Genomic DNA, 13904 nt, shown 5'->3' on the forward strand with positions numbered 1-13904 from the left:
ATCTGACATGGCTCCCAGCGTGAAAATAAAAGGGCTAACCTGGTAGCTTTATTGCTCTTGCTATTATTAATAATGTTATTTATTAATCACTTTCTACATACAGTGGTACCTTGGTTCTCAAACACCTTCGTTCTCAAACGCAGAAAACCTGGAAGTTTTGAAAGTTTCGGGTTTTGAACGTTTTTCAGAAGCCAAACGTCCAATGCGGCAATCAGTTATTGTTTCCGGAGTGCCTGGTGCACCAATCAGAAGCTGCGCCTTGGTTTCCAAACGTTTCAGAAGTCAAATGGACTTCCAGAATGGATTAAGTTTGGCGCTTTTGTTTTTGCCAAATATTTTGCGTTTTTGTTTTTGAGGCTTTTTCAGTTAATTTGTTTTTGTGACTGTGTGGAACCCAGTTCCGCTACTGATTGATTGATTGATTGTGTGACTGCGGAAATGGATAAAATATCCCCATCGAAACAATAACTATTATCTGTGCAGGTAAGAAAAGGGGAAAAAAAGAATTTAATTTTTATCATCTACAATACTGTCTTATTTATTTTATAGTACAGTACAATGATTATAGGGGACCCAGGTGGCGCTGTGGTTAAAACCACTGAGCCTAGGGCTTGCTGATCAGAAGGTCGGCGGTTCGAATCCCTGTGACGGGGTGAGCTCCCGTTGCTTGGTCCCAGCTCCTGCCAACCTAGCAGTTCGAAAGCATGTCAAAATGCAAGTAGATAAATAGGAACCGCTACAGCGGGAAGGTAAACGGCGTTTCCGTGTGCTGCTCTGGTTTTCCAGAAGCGGCTTTGTCATGCTGGCCACATGACCTGGAAGCTATACACCGGCTCCCTCAGCCAATAATGCTAGATGAGCGCGCAACCCCAGAGTCGGTCACGACTGGACCTAATGGTCAAGGGTCCCTTTACCTTTACAATGATTATTGCTTTCATTTTATGGATCAATGGTCTCGTTAGATAGTAAAATTCATGTTAATTTGCTGTTTTAGGGGTTGTTTTTTAAAGTGTGGAACGGATTAAAAAGTGTGAAACCAAGTGCACCTTGGTTTTGGAACCCTTTGGTTTTGGAACAGACTTCTGGAACGGATTAAGTTTGAGAACCAAGGTACCACTGTACATCCTGAGGTGTTGTACAAAATGTAATGCAAAGTGGACACCGATAGCAGAGAGCTTTGCAAAATCCAACTAGGAAAGCTTTATTTTTTTCATGCGAGTTCATAGCTTAAGTTGGGTCACCTAGACATTTTGTAGCAGCAGCAGCAGCAGCAGCAGCAGCAGCAGCAGCAGCAGCAGCAGAAGGGGCAGCACACGTTTCCTGCAAACCTTGCAGCTCAACACAGAGGGAGGCACCCAGGCTGTGCCCCACAAGGAGCCTGCCCCTTACCTGAGATGGGTCCATGGCAGAAGTTTCCACTCCAGCTCCTGGAAGGGATGATCCAGATTGGGCCTCTGATGCCATTGCTCTGTCATGGGAGGAGAGGGAGAGAAAGAAGGGGTTAAACAGGCCATCTCTGGGACATGGCTGGAAGGAAAGCCTCAAACTGGGGGCAACTGAGAAGTGGAGTTATTCACATTTCAGCTGAACGGTGAGGGCAAGACTTTCACCCTTTGGTTCATGGCTTTTGGACCACATAAATAAAAAGCATTTCACTTTGCCCTCCTTTTAATTTATTCCATACTAGCTGTACCAGGCCACTCGTTTCTGTGGCTCAGTCTGTAAAATGGAAAAGAAAGAAAAGAGAAAGCGTACGTTTCTAAACTACAGCTTGGGAACTCCTAATCAGAAGGTCGGCGGTTCGAATCCCCGCAATGGGGTGAGCTCCCGTTGCTCGGTCCCAGCTCCTGCCAACCTAGCAGTTTGCAAGCAAGTAGATAAATAGGTACTGCTACAGCGGGAAGGTAAACGGCGTTTCCGTGTGCTGCTCTGGTTCGCCAGAAGCGGCTTTGTCATGCTGGCCACATTACCTGGAAGCTGTATGCCGGCTCCCTCGGCCAATAATGCGAGATGAGCGCCACAACCCCAGAGTCGGTCACGACTGGACCTAATGGTCAGGGGTCCCTTTACCTTTACCTATACAATATTTTTTGTTGTTCCATTCTCTATGTAGATACAGAGATTGTCTGGTTTGCCAATTCTAGAACACGCAACATATAATTGTCCATGTGAGAAGCAATCTGTGTCTAGATCTATACCGCATAATTCTAAAGATTGGCCCTGGGATTTGTTGGTGGTGATTGCAAACGCCAATCTAATTGGGAATGTCATCACCAAATCTATCTGCTACTGCTTCATTTGATTTAGAATTGCGTCGTGAACAAAATTACAACACGGTTGATCTTCTGTCATATGTGCAATCAAATATTCCTAGGCTAACGCTTGAGCAGAAAGCCATTCACGATCAAATAATGCGAACTATCAATAACGGGATTGGAGAAATCTTCTTAGATGTGCCACGAAGAACTGGTAAAACGTTCCTAATTAGATTGATTCTTGCAGCAATTCAATCCCAAAATGACATAGCCTTAGCTCTTGCATCATCTGGAATAGCTGTGACATTGTTACCAGGTGGAAGAACTGCTCATTCCGCTTAGAAATTGCCATTGAACATACAATTCATTGAAACTCCCACGTGGGAGAAGTATTGCAGAAATGCAAACTTATTGTTTGGAATGAATGCACAATGGCGCACAAAAAAACACTTGAGGCTCTTGATTGATCATTGCAAGATTTATGTGGAAACACCAGACCTTTTGGGAACGCATTAATATTGCTTGCAGGAGATTTCAGACAAACATTACCTGTAATTCCTTGATCGACGCCATTGCTGACCACGGAGTTGTGTTTGTCGGTGATCTGCTGTTTCTCGTTGACGTCTTTCAGCCACTCTCAGCCTGTTGCGATTTGAAGCTGCAGAACGCGCTCTTCGTGCTCTTAACCGTGCATTCTCAAGTCTGGCTGCACGTCGCTCTACTGTTTCCTCGGCACGTTTTTGAGCCACTCTTCGTCTTTTTTGCTCATTTGCTGATGCCCGTTCTTCCTCTGTTTGATTTGCAATTACTCGTCGCTTTGCTTCTGCTTTGCGAGTATGACGACCTAAGTTTGATCTTCTGCGAGACATTATTTTGATGAACTAAAGCAGATCGATTGCACTGAAAAAGAAAAAAGAAAGTTATAACAAAAATATATAAAATTGCAAAACATTAAAAAGGAAAAAAACCATGAACTAAAAAACAAAGGGAAAAAATAGAAAATACTAATGAAATATTTCAATTCAAATGCAGATCAATCAACATAGCTCAATTTCACTGCCAATTGCACTGAAAATTAAGAAAAACAGTTTAAAAACGGAATGAAAAACAATGAAACACACACACACACACCCTCAATCAATCCAAACATATTGATGTCGTATTCTATCCACTCCTGTTTCTACAAAGCCTTCCCATTCCCTCAAGCCTAGTGGCAAACATTGAAAACTTTCCCACGTGCAAAGGAACACAAGAAGCTTTTTTATACATATACAAAAGCACAGGCAGGAGGGAATAGGTATCTAATTTGAAGGTATTCACAACTAATTCAGAATGCGGCAGCTAGACTGGTGACTGGGAGCGGCCACCGAGACCACATAACACCGGTCTTGAAAGACCTACATTGGCTCCCAGTACGTTTCCGAGCACAATTCAAAGTGTTGGTGCTGACCTTTAAAGCCCTAAACGGCCTCAGTCCAGTATATCTGAAGGAGTGTCTTCACCCCCATCATTCTGCCCAGACACTGAGGTCCAGCGCTGAGGGCCTTCTGGCGGTTCCCTCATGTGAGAAGCCAAGTTGCAGGGAACCAGGCAGAGGCTGCCTTCTCGGTAGTGGTGCCTGCCCTATGGAACACCCTCCCACCAGATGTCAAAGAGAAAAACAACTACCAGATTTTTAGAAGACATCTGAAGGCAGCCCTGTTTAGGGAGGCTTTTAATGTTTAATAGATTACTGTATTTTAATATCCTTCTGGAAGCCGCCCAGAGTGGCTGGGGAAGCCCAGCCAGATGGGCAGGATATAAATGATAAATTTTATTTATTTATTTATTTATTCTATTTATTATTATTATTATTATTATTATTATTATTATTATTATTATTATTTATTAAAGAGAGGCTTCAAAGAGACTCGTGCAACTGTTGGGGGCGCCTCCTTTTGCAGCTGGATTTGGGCGCATCAGCCTCAACCATTAAGACGACTCCCCTCCCCTCCATTCCCCAGCCTCCCCCCCAAATGCAAGCTCCGGGTCTCCCACCGTCGCCCGCCTCGTAGCACCTCGTCGCCTCTTTCGTCTCCTGCTCGCCGCTCCTCGCCGGGGAATCCCGACGACGAGCCTCTTTCCCGGTTTCAAAACTTCCTGCCTCTCTAGGAACCGAAGTTCACTTTGTTTAACCCTCGCAGGGCTGCATCTCTCAGCTCCTCCCTGTGCGCAAAGCGGCGCCCTGCGCGCACGTCGTTCTTCGTTCCAGATGGAAAGCAAAGTTGCAGGGTTGTGGTTGGTTTTGGTGCATTTATACATCAAATTTATGCGTCCGGCAAACTAGGGAGCAGCTCAGCCACAAAGCATATATGTGCAAACAGATGGAGTTTTGCTTTTCAACTCAGGGTAATTGAACCCAGAATTATAAATGAAAATATAATACTGTATAATGATAATTATTTGTCTCCTTTTTTCAAACATGTTAAACCCATAACAAATAAAGGAAAGAAATCTCTGTCTCTTACAATGCTACATAAATATATTCAATCTTGACCCCCCACCCCCACCCCCAATCCCATCTATTTGGGATCTATTATCCCATCTTTGGATCTATTGTGTTAAGTTTTTGCCATCACTGCATGGTCCCAATAAATTTTTGCAGAGTTCTTCAGTGATGGGTCTTTTAAAAATGTTTTTGGCTGTAAGAAATTCAAGTCTGCTGTTCTTTTTGTGATTGGACAACATTTAGCTCGGTGAGTCTACGTTTGGTAAAGAAGCACATAAACTGCTGTCGGAAAACAAAATAATTTTATTTTTACTTTCTGAAAATGTCAGGCAAAGCTTAATAATAATAATAATAATAATAATAATAATAATAGCAAGTACTTCGCAATCATTTTTAATGATTTCCATGCAATTTTACACACATTTTGCTTACCAAGCAAATTATATCAATTTAATACCCCAGCATAGATGTACAGTGCAACTTCCTATCGCATATCATGTCACGACTCTGGGCCAAAGATCTCAAAATATCACTCCCCTGTACACAAGTTCAGGTTAGCATGTGGTCAGGAAAAACACCATTAGACTTGGTGACATCCGACAGTCATCTGCCCCAGTCCACAGGAAGGTTTCTGACCAGAAGCTGAAATCAGCTTGTATAATGTATTTAAACTACAATAACAGGAATTAAGTGAATTTCAATTTATAAAGTTACTGGTAGATAGCCGTGTTGGTCTGACATAGTCGAAACAAAATAACATAAATTTTTCCAGCAGCACATTAAAGTTAAAGGGACCCTGATCATTAGGTCCAGTTGTGACTGACTCTGGGGTTGCGGCACTCATCTCGCTTTATTGGCTGACCCATCATCCCTGACCATTAGCCATCATGGCTGTGGGTGATGGGAGTTGAAGTCCAGCAACATATCAAGGGCCACCGACTTCTCTCCCTTGCCTAACCAAAGAGCACAATGGGATACCCAAACAAATAAATGAGCTTTCTTTCCCCGCCGTATGTATTAATGGAAAACCTAATGAAACCTTAATTAATGGAGAGGAGTTTTTCAAACGCTCATACAGTGGTACCTTAGAAGTTGAATGGAATACGTTCCGGAAGTCCGTTTGACTTCCAAAATGTTCGGGAACCAAGGCGTGGCTTCTGATTGGCTGCAGGCAGAAGCTGTGGAAGTTGCATTGGATGTTCGGGTTCCAAAGAACGTTCAAAAACCAGAACAATCACTTCCAGTTTTCAATCGTTCGGGAGCCAAAACGTTCAGCTCCCAAGGCGTTTGAAAACCAAGGTATAACTGTACATCGGCAGCATTGTTTTAAATGAGAACAAATTCTTGAGCATCTACCCTTATGAAAGAGCTGTTTTCTTTTCAAATTTCACACATCACCCCAAAACAAAAGCCTATCTTCCTCGTGCAGATTTTATAAAGGTGAAAAAGCCTTGAGCTAAGTTTACCTTTACGGAAAACTGCACCAGATTCCCTAGGGGACTAGTGTGCTAGTGTGAAAGGCCTATCCACATTCACAATGTCTCGTAAGAGCAGCAGGGATGCGGAACGTGTGGCCCCTCCAGCTCCCATTAGCCCCAGCCAGCCAGGATAGCTAATGGTCAAGGATGATAGGAGCTGGGAGTCTGGCTGTATCTGTAAGGCAAATAGGTGCCCAATCCCTGCTCCAATACTTCTGATAGAAGCTACGATCGTGGGAGGGGGGACACCATTACTTTGCTGAGATGCCTGCCCTGTTCATAATCCGAGTTCAAGTCTCCAAGATCTTGCTATTTCTTTAAAAATGAAATAATAATAGTTGTGTTTTCCTCCCTTCGCTCGACACCCTGCACTCCCTGAAGCCTTCTAGAAAGGAGAGCATCCCTACAATATTATTTCAAGTGTAGCTCTTTGGATGCGAACCAAAAGTGGTGCAGAAGAGGGAAATCCATTTTCACAGGCCTGAACTTTGAAACTTTAGTTTGGCACCTGGCCTTATATATAGGCAACACTCCCCATTTGCGTGTTGTGATGGTGCAGATGTTGCTTTCCACATGTAACGGCTTCCAACTTGGCTTCTGTATATTTACAATGCTTTATTATACAGCTATACACGGCAGTATTTTCCAGACCATAACAGGCACTTTCCCCCTCCTAAAACGGAAGGGGAAAAGTCGCTGCATGTTATGGAGCAAAGGCGGGGGGAGGAGCTTTTGCGAGCAGAGTGCGCTGGAGGCGGGGGGAGGAGCTTTTGCGAGCGGAGTGCGCTGGTAGCGGCTTCGGAGGCGGTGGCTGGAGGGAAGAGGAGTTAGTTAGTTAGCTAGTTATTGTTACGGTTCTTGACCAGCACACACATTTATACAACAAACAATCCAATATATAATATATACAATGAATATAAGCTATAGCCATTATAAAAAGTGTTAGATAATAGAAATTATCGCTACTTGGGAGGGTACATATATAAATATTATGTCTAAACCAGGCATCCCCAAACTTCAGCCCTCCAGATGTTTTTGACTACAATTCCCATCATCCCTGACCACAGGTCCTGGTAGCTAGGGATCATGGGAGTTGTAGGCCAAAACATCTAGAGGGCCGCAGTGTGGGAATGCCTGGTCTAAACTTTCACCATTATAAAATTATTAGATAAAAGCAGGTATCACTACTAGGGCAGGTACAGCTAATAATGGCACTGGAGCATCTTTAGCTCTGTCCTTATGAGCACTACTAACTAGGTCAGCCCGAATTTTTATGGCTCTAGCACAGAACTTGGCTGCCCTTGCTGTCACATTAGAAGTAGCATCTGAAGAGAGCGACTCTATATAAAAATTGTCCGAGTGTCCAGGAAGTTCAGCCAGCATCGTATGGATGAGCTCGCCTTGCACCTCCTCGTAGAAGCTGCATCGCAGGAGTATGTGGCCAATAGTTTCCACTTCCCCAGATCCACATGGGCAACACCTCTCACACATTGGGGTCCGTTTATGCTGGAGGAAGAGGAACGAGCAGCTCTTCCTCCTCAGAAGCCGCCGTCCGCCGCTCGCAAAAGCGGAGCTCGCTGGCAGCAGCTTCCGAGGAAAAGCTGCTCGTTCCTCTCTCCCCCACCGTCGCCAGCGCACTCCGCTTTTGCGAGCGACGGGCGGCGGGAGGGGCAGACGGGCTTGCCCCTGGAGAGCTGGCAGCAGCAGCGTGTTCCTTTCGGGGCCGCCAGCCCCTTCCCCAGCCTATCCCACCGTGAAGAGGGCCCTGTGGCGAGGGGCGCGAGGGTGCCTTCCCTTACTGAGGTCAGAAATGTCTCTGGCTGCTGTTGCCCAGGCTGCTGCCAGCGCTGACCTTCGCTTTGTAAGAGGAAGCTGGAGCTGCTGAGTCCTGGTGCTTATACACTATCTTAGCTGCTTTGACTGTATTTTGAGAAAGGAAAAAGTGTGGGAATGTTAGGGATGTGAATTAGGATATATTATTAGATAGATCCTATCAAAGCTTGTGTTATCAAGCTTCCAATATCAGCAGAGTGACATTCCCCTTTTGTGCGCAGCAAGACGTGTGCATGTATCCGTAGTGATACAGGAGATGTAACAGAAGAACATTATGTGGGGGAGGGAGACAGTGGTCCTGAAGGTAGGAGTCTATCAAATGCTGAAGATGATCATCCAAATGTCAAGGACCAAATGGAGCAAGCAGCATGCAGACCTAGTGGTGGGACGAAAATATCCTTAAATAAGAGACATGGGGGAATGATCAACGGTCTTCAATGTCTGTATACTAATGCACAGAGCATGAGAAATAAACAAGATGAACTTGAGCTCTTGGTACAGCAAACTAAATATGACATAATAGGCATCACTGAAACCTGGTGGGATGAGTCTCATGACTGGAATGTAGTAATAGAGGGATACAATCTATTTAAGAGAAATAGGCCAAACAGGAAAGGAGGAGGAGTAGCTTTATATGTTAGGGATATGTATACCTGTGAAGAGATCCAGGATTTAAAACTTCAAAGCCAAATTGAGAGTATCTGGGTCAAAATTAAGGGAGAGAAAAACAACAGTGATCTCATTGTGGGAGTTTACTATAGATCCCCAAGCCAAACTGAGGACACAGATGATGCCTTCCTGGAACAGATGGCCAAGCATTCCAAAGGAAGTGAGATAGTAGTAATGGGGGATTTCAACTATCCTGATATTTGTTGGATGTCAAACTCAGCCAAGAGCATAAGGTCGAACAGATTCCTCACTGGCCTTGCAGACAACTTCATTGTCCAGAAAGTGGGAGAAGCAACAAGAGGATCAGCCATTTTAGATCTGGTCCTAACCAATAGTGATGACTTGGTTAGTGGGGTAGAAGTGGCAGGATCATTAGGTGGGAGTGACCATGCTCTTCTGGAGTTTATTATCCAGCGGAAAGGAGCAACCAAGCATACTAAGGTCCAAATTCTAGACTTTAAGAAAGCCGACTTCAGAAAACTTAGGGAAACGCTGGGTGAAATCCCATGGACAGTAATACTAAAAGGGAAGGGAGTTCATGATGGTTGGGAGTTTGTTAAAAGGGAGATATTAAAAGCACAACTTCAGGCAATACCAATGAGACGGAAACATGGAAGGTGCCTAAAGAAGCCAGGCTGGCTATCTAAAGAACTTTTGACTGAGTTAAGATTTAAAAGGGATATGTACAAAAAATGGAAAAGGGGGGAAATCTCCAGAGAGGAATTCAAACATATAGCCAGCACGTGTAGAGACAAAGTCAGAAAAGCTAAAGCACAGAATGAACTCAGGCTCGCCAGAGAGGTTAAAAGCAACAAAAAGGGCTTTTATGGGTATGTCCGTAGCAAAAGGAAAAACAAGGAAACAGTGGGGTCACTCAGAGGAGAAGATGGTGAAATGCAAACAGGGGACAGAGAAAGGGCAGAACTCCTCAATGCCTTCTTTGCCTCAGTCTTCTCCAAGAAAGAAAACAACGCCCGACCTGAAGAATATGGAGCAGATGATTCAGCAGGGGAAACACAGCCCAGAATAAGTAAGGAGGTAGTACAAGAATACTTGGCTAGTTTAGATGTATTCAAGTCTCCAGGGCCAGATGAACTACATCCAAGAGTATTAAAAGAACTGGCAGAGGTGATTTCAGAACCACTGGCAATAATCTTTGAAAATTCCTGGAGAACAGGCGAAGTTCCAGCAGACTGGAGGAGGGCAAATGTTGTCCCTATTTTCAAAAAGGGGAAAAGAGAGGACCCAAACAATTACCGCCCAGTCAGCCTGACATCAATACCAGGAAAGATTCTAGAGCAGATCATTAAGCAAACAGTCTGTGAGCACCTAGAAAGAAACTCTGTGATCACTAAAAGTCAGCATGGGTTCCTGAAAAATAAGTCATGTCAGACTAATCTGATCTCATTTTTTGACAGAATTACAAGCCTGGTAGATGAAGGGAACGCTGTGGATGTAGCCTATCTTGATTTCAGCAAGGCCTTTGACAAGGTGCCCCATGATATTCTTGTAAAGAAGCTGGTAAAATGTGGGCTAGACAATGCTACCATTCAGTGGATTTGTAGCTGGATTACTGACCGAACCCAAAGGGTGCTCATCGGTGGCTCCTCCTCATCCTGGAAAGTAGTGACTAGTGGGGTGCCACAGGGTTCTGTCTTGGGCCCAGTCTTGTTCAACATCTTTATCAATGACTTGGATGATGGGCTTGAGGGAATCCTGAGCAAGTTTGCAGATGACACCAAGTTGGGAGGGGTGGCTAACACCCCAGAGGACAGGATCACACTTCAGAATGACCTTAACAGATTAGACAACTGGGCCAAAGCAAACAAGATGAATTTTAACAAGGAGAAATGTAAAGTACTACACTTGGGCAAAAAAAATGAAAGGCACAAATACAGGATGGGAGACACCTGGCTTGAGAGCAGTACATGTGAAAAGGATCTAGGCGTTTTGGTTGACCACAAACTTGACATGAGTCAGCAGTGTGATGCAGCAGCTAAAAAAGCCAATGCAATTCTGGGCTGCATCAATAGGAGTATAGCATCTAGATCAAGGGAAGTAATAGTACCACTGTATTCTGCTCTGGTCAGACCTCACCTGGAGTATTGTGTCCAGTTCTGGGCACCACAGTTCAAGAAGGATACTGATAAGCTGGAACGTGTCCAGAAGAGGGCAACCAAAATGGTCAAAGGCCTGGAAACGATGCCTTATGAGGAACGGCTTAGGGAGCTGGGTATGTTTAGCCTGGAGAAGAGAAGGTTAAGGGGTGATATGATAACCATGTTCAAATATATAAAAGGATGTCATATAAAGGAGGGAGAAAGGTTGTTTTCTGCTGCTCCAGAGAAGCGGACACGGAGCAACGGATTCAAACTACAAGAAAGAAAATTCCACCTAAACATTAGGAAGAACTTCCTGACAGTAAGAGCTGTTCGGCAGTGGAATTTGCTGCCAAGGAGTGTGGTGGAGTCTCCTTCTTTGGAGGTCTTTAAGCAGAGGCTTGACAGCCATCTGTCAGGAATGCTTTGATGGTGTTTCCTGCTTGGCAGGGGGTTGGACTGGATGGCCCTTGTGGTCTCTTCCAACTCTATGATTCTATGATTCTATGAACATAGTGGCCCTAATCTGGAGCCTTGCCTACAATTACAATCCTACACATGTGTAATGGGGAATAAGTACCATAGAAATCCATTGACCCTACGAAGTATACATGTTTGGGATTGTTTTTTTATAGCCAGGGTAAAATAAGTGATATGTATTTGGCTGCAGCCCCTTCATGGATCAATGCCTTGTCGTGGCGAAGGGGCTTGAATAACTCAGAGAAGCTATGAGCTATGCCATGCAGGGCCACCCAAGATGGACAGGTCATAGTGGAGAGTTTTGACTAAACGTGATCCACCTGGAGAAGGAACTGGCAAGCCACTCCAGTATCCCTGCCAAGAAAACTCCATGGACAAAGACAACAGGCATATAAAAGTTATGACGCTGGAAGATGAGCCCCTCAGGTCGGAAGGCGTCCAACATGCTACTGAGGAAGAGCGGAGGACAAGTACAAGTAGATTCAGAGCTGATGAAGCGGCTGGGCCAAAGCCGAAAGGACGCTCAGTTGCGGATATGCCTGGAAGCGAAAGGAAAGTCCGATGCTGTAAAGAAAAATATTGCATAGGAACCTGGAATGTAAGAACCATGAGTGGAGGTAAGCTGGATGTGGTCAAAAATGAGATGACAAGAATAAATATAGACATCCTGGGCATCAGTGAACTAAAATGGAAGGGAATGGGCGAATTCAGTTCGGGTGACTATCGTATCTACTACTGTGGGCAGGAATCCTGTAGTAGAAATGGAGTGGCCCTCATAGTCAACAAAAGAGTGGCAAAAGCTGTAATGGGATGCAATCTCAAAAATGACAGAATGATCTCGATACGAATCCAAGGCAGACCTTTTAACATCACAGTAATCCAAGTTTATGCACCAACTACCGGAGCTGAAGAAAGTGAAATTGACCAATTCTATGAAGACCTACAACACCTTCTAGAAATGACACCAAAGAAGGATGTTCTTCTCATTACAGGGGATTGGAATGCTAAAGTAGGGAATCAAGAGATAAAAGGAACAACTGGCAAGTTTGGCCTTGGAGTTCAAAATGAAGCAGGGCAAAGGCTAATAGAGTTCTGTCAAGAGAACAAGCTGGTCATCACAAACACTCTCTTCCAACAACACAAGAGACGACTCTACACATGGATATCACCAAATGGGCAGCATCGAAATCAGATTGATTATATTCTCTGCAGCCAAAGATGGAGCAGCTCTATACAATCAGCAAAAACAAGACCTGGAGCTGACTGTAACTCAGATCATCAGCTTCTTATAGCAAAATTCCAGCTTAAACTGAAGAAAGTAGGAAAAACCACTGGGCCAGTAAGATACAATCTGAATCAAATCCCTTATGAATACACAGTGGAAGTGAGGAACAGGTTTAAGGATTTAGATTTGGTGGACAGAGTGCCTGAAGAACTATGGATGGAGGCTCGTAACATTATACAGGAGGCAGCAACGAAAACCATCCCAAGGAAAAGGAAATGCAAGAAAGCAAAATGGCTGTCCAACGAGGCCTTACAAATAGCGGAGGAGAGGAGGCAAGCAAAATGCAAGGGAGATAGGGAAAGATACAGGAAACTGAATGCAGATTTCCAAAAAACAGCAAGGAGAGACAAGAGGGTCTTCTTAAATGAGCAATGCAAAAAAATAGAGGAAAACAATAGAATGGGGAAAACCAGAGATCTGTTCAAGAAAATTGGAGATATGAAAGGAACATTTCGTACAAAGATTACCATAATCAAGGACAAAAGTGGTAAGGACCTAACAGAAGCAGAAGACATCAAGAAGAGGTGGCAAGAATACACAGAGGAATTATACCAGAAAGACATGGAGGTTTCGTACACCCCAGGTAGTGTGGTTGCTGACCTTGAGCCAGACATCTTGGAGAGTGAAGTCAAATGGGCCTTAGAAAGCACTGCTAATAACAAGGCCAGTGGAAGTGATGATATTCCAGCTGAACTATTTAAAATTTTAAAAGATGATGCTGTTAAGGTGCTACACCCAATATGCCAGCAAGTTTGGAAAACTCAGCAATGGCCAGAGGATTGGAGAAGATCAGTCTACATCCCAATTCCAAAGAAGGGCAGTGCCAAAGAATGCTCCAACTACCGCACAATTGCGCTCATTTCACACGCTAGCAAGGTTATGCTTAAAATTCTACAAGGCAGGCTTAGGCAGTATGTGGACCGAGAACTCCCAGAAGTGCAAGCTGGATTTCGAAAGGGCAGAGGAACCAGAGACCAAATAGCAAACATGCGCTGGATTATGGAGAAAGCTAGAGAGTTCCAGAAAAACGTCTACTTCTGCTTCATTGACTATGCAAAAGCCTTTGACTGTGTCGACCACAGCAAACTATGGCAAGTTCTTAAAGAAATGGGAGTGCCTGATCACCTCATCTGTCTCCTGAGAAATCTCTATGTGGGACAAGAAGCTACAGTTAGAACTGGATATGGAACAACTGAGTGGTTCAAAATTGGGAAAGGAGTACGACAAGGTTGTATATTGTCTCCCTGCTTATTTAACTTATATGCAGAATTCATCATGCGAAAGGCTGGACTAGATGAATCCCAAACCGGAATTAAG

The 13904-nt window shown here is 44.2% G+C and overlaps 1 protein-coding gene across 1 annotated transcript in view; it reads right to left on the reverse strand.

Annotated features, from left to right (window-relative positions):
- Window positions 1-13904, reverse strand: part of LOC118080247 (zinc finger protein 250) — a 33903-nt gene that overhangs the window by 641 nt on the left and 19358 nt on the right. The window lies entirely within an intron of this gene.

Source organism: Zootoca vivipara, chromosome 2, assembly GCF_963506605.1.
Source record: "Zootoca vivipara chromosome 2, rZooViv1.1, whole genome shotgun sequence".
Lineage (NCBI taxonomy): Eukaryota > Metazoa > Chordata > Lepidosauria > Squamata > Lacertidae > Zootoca > Zootoca vivipara.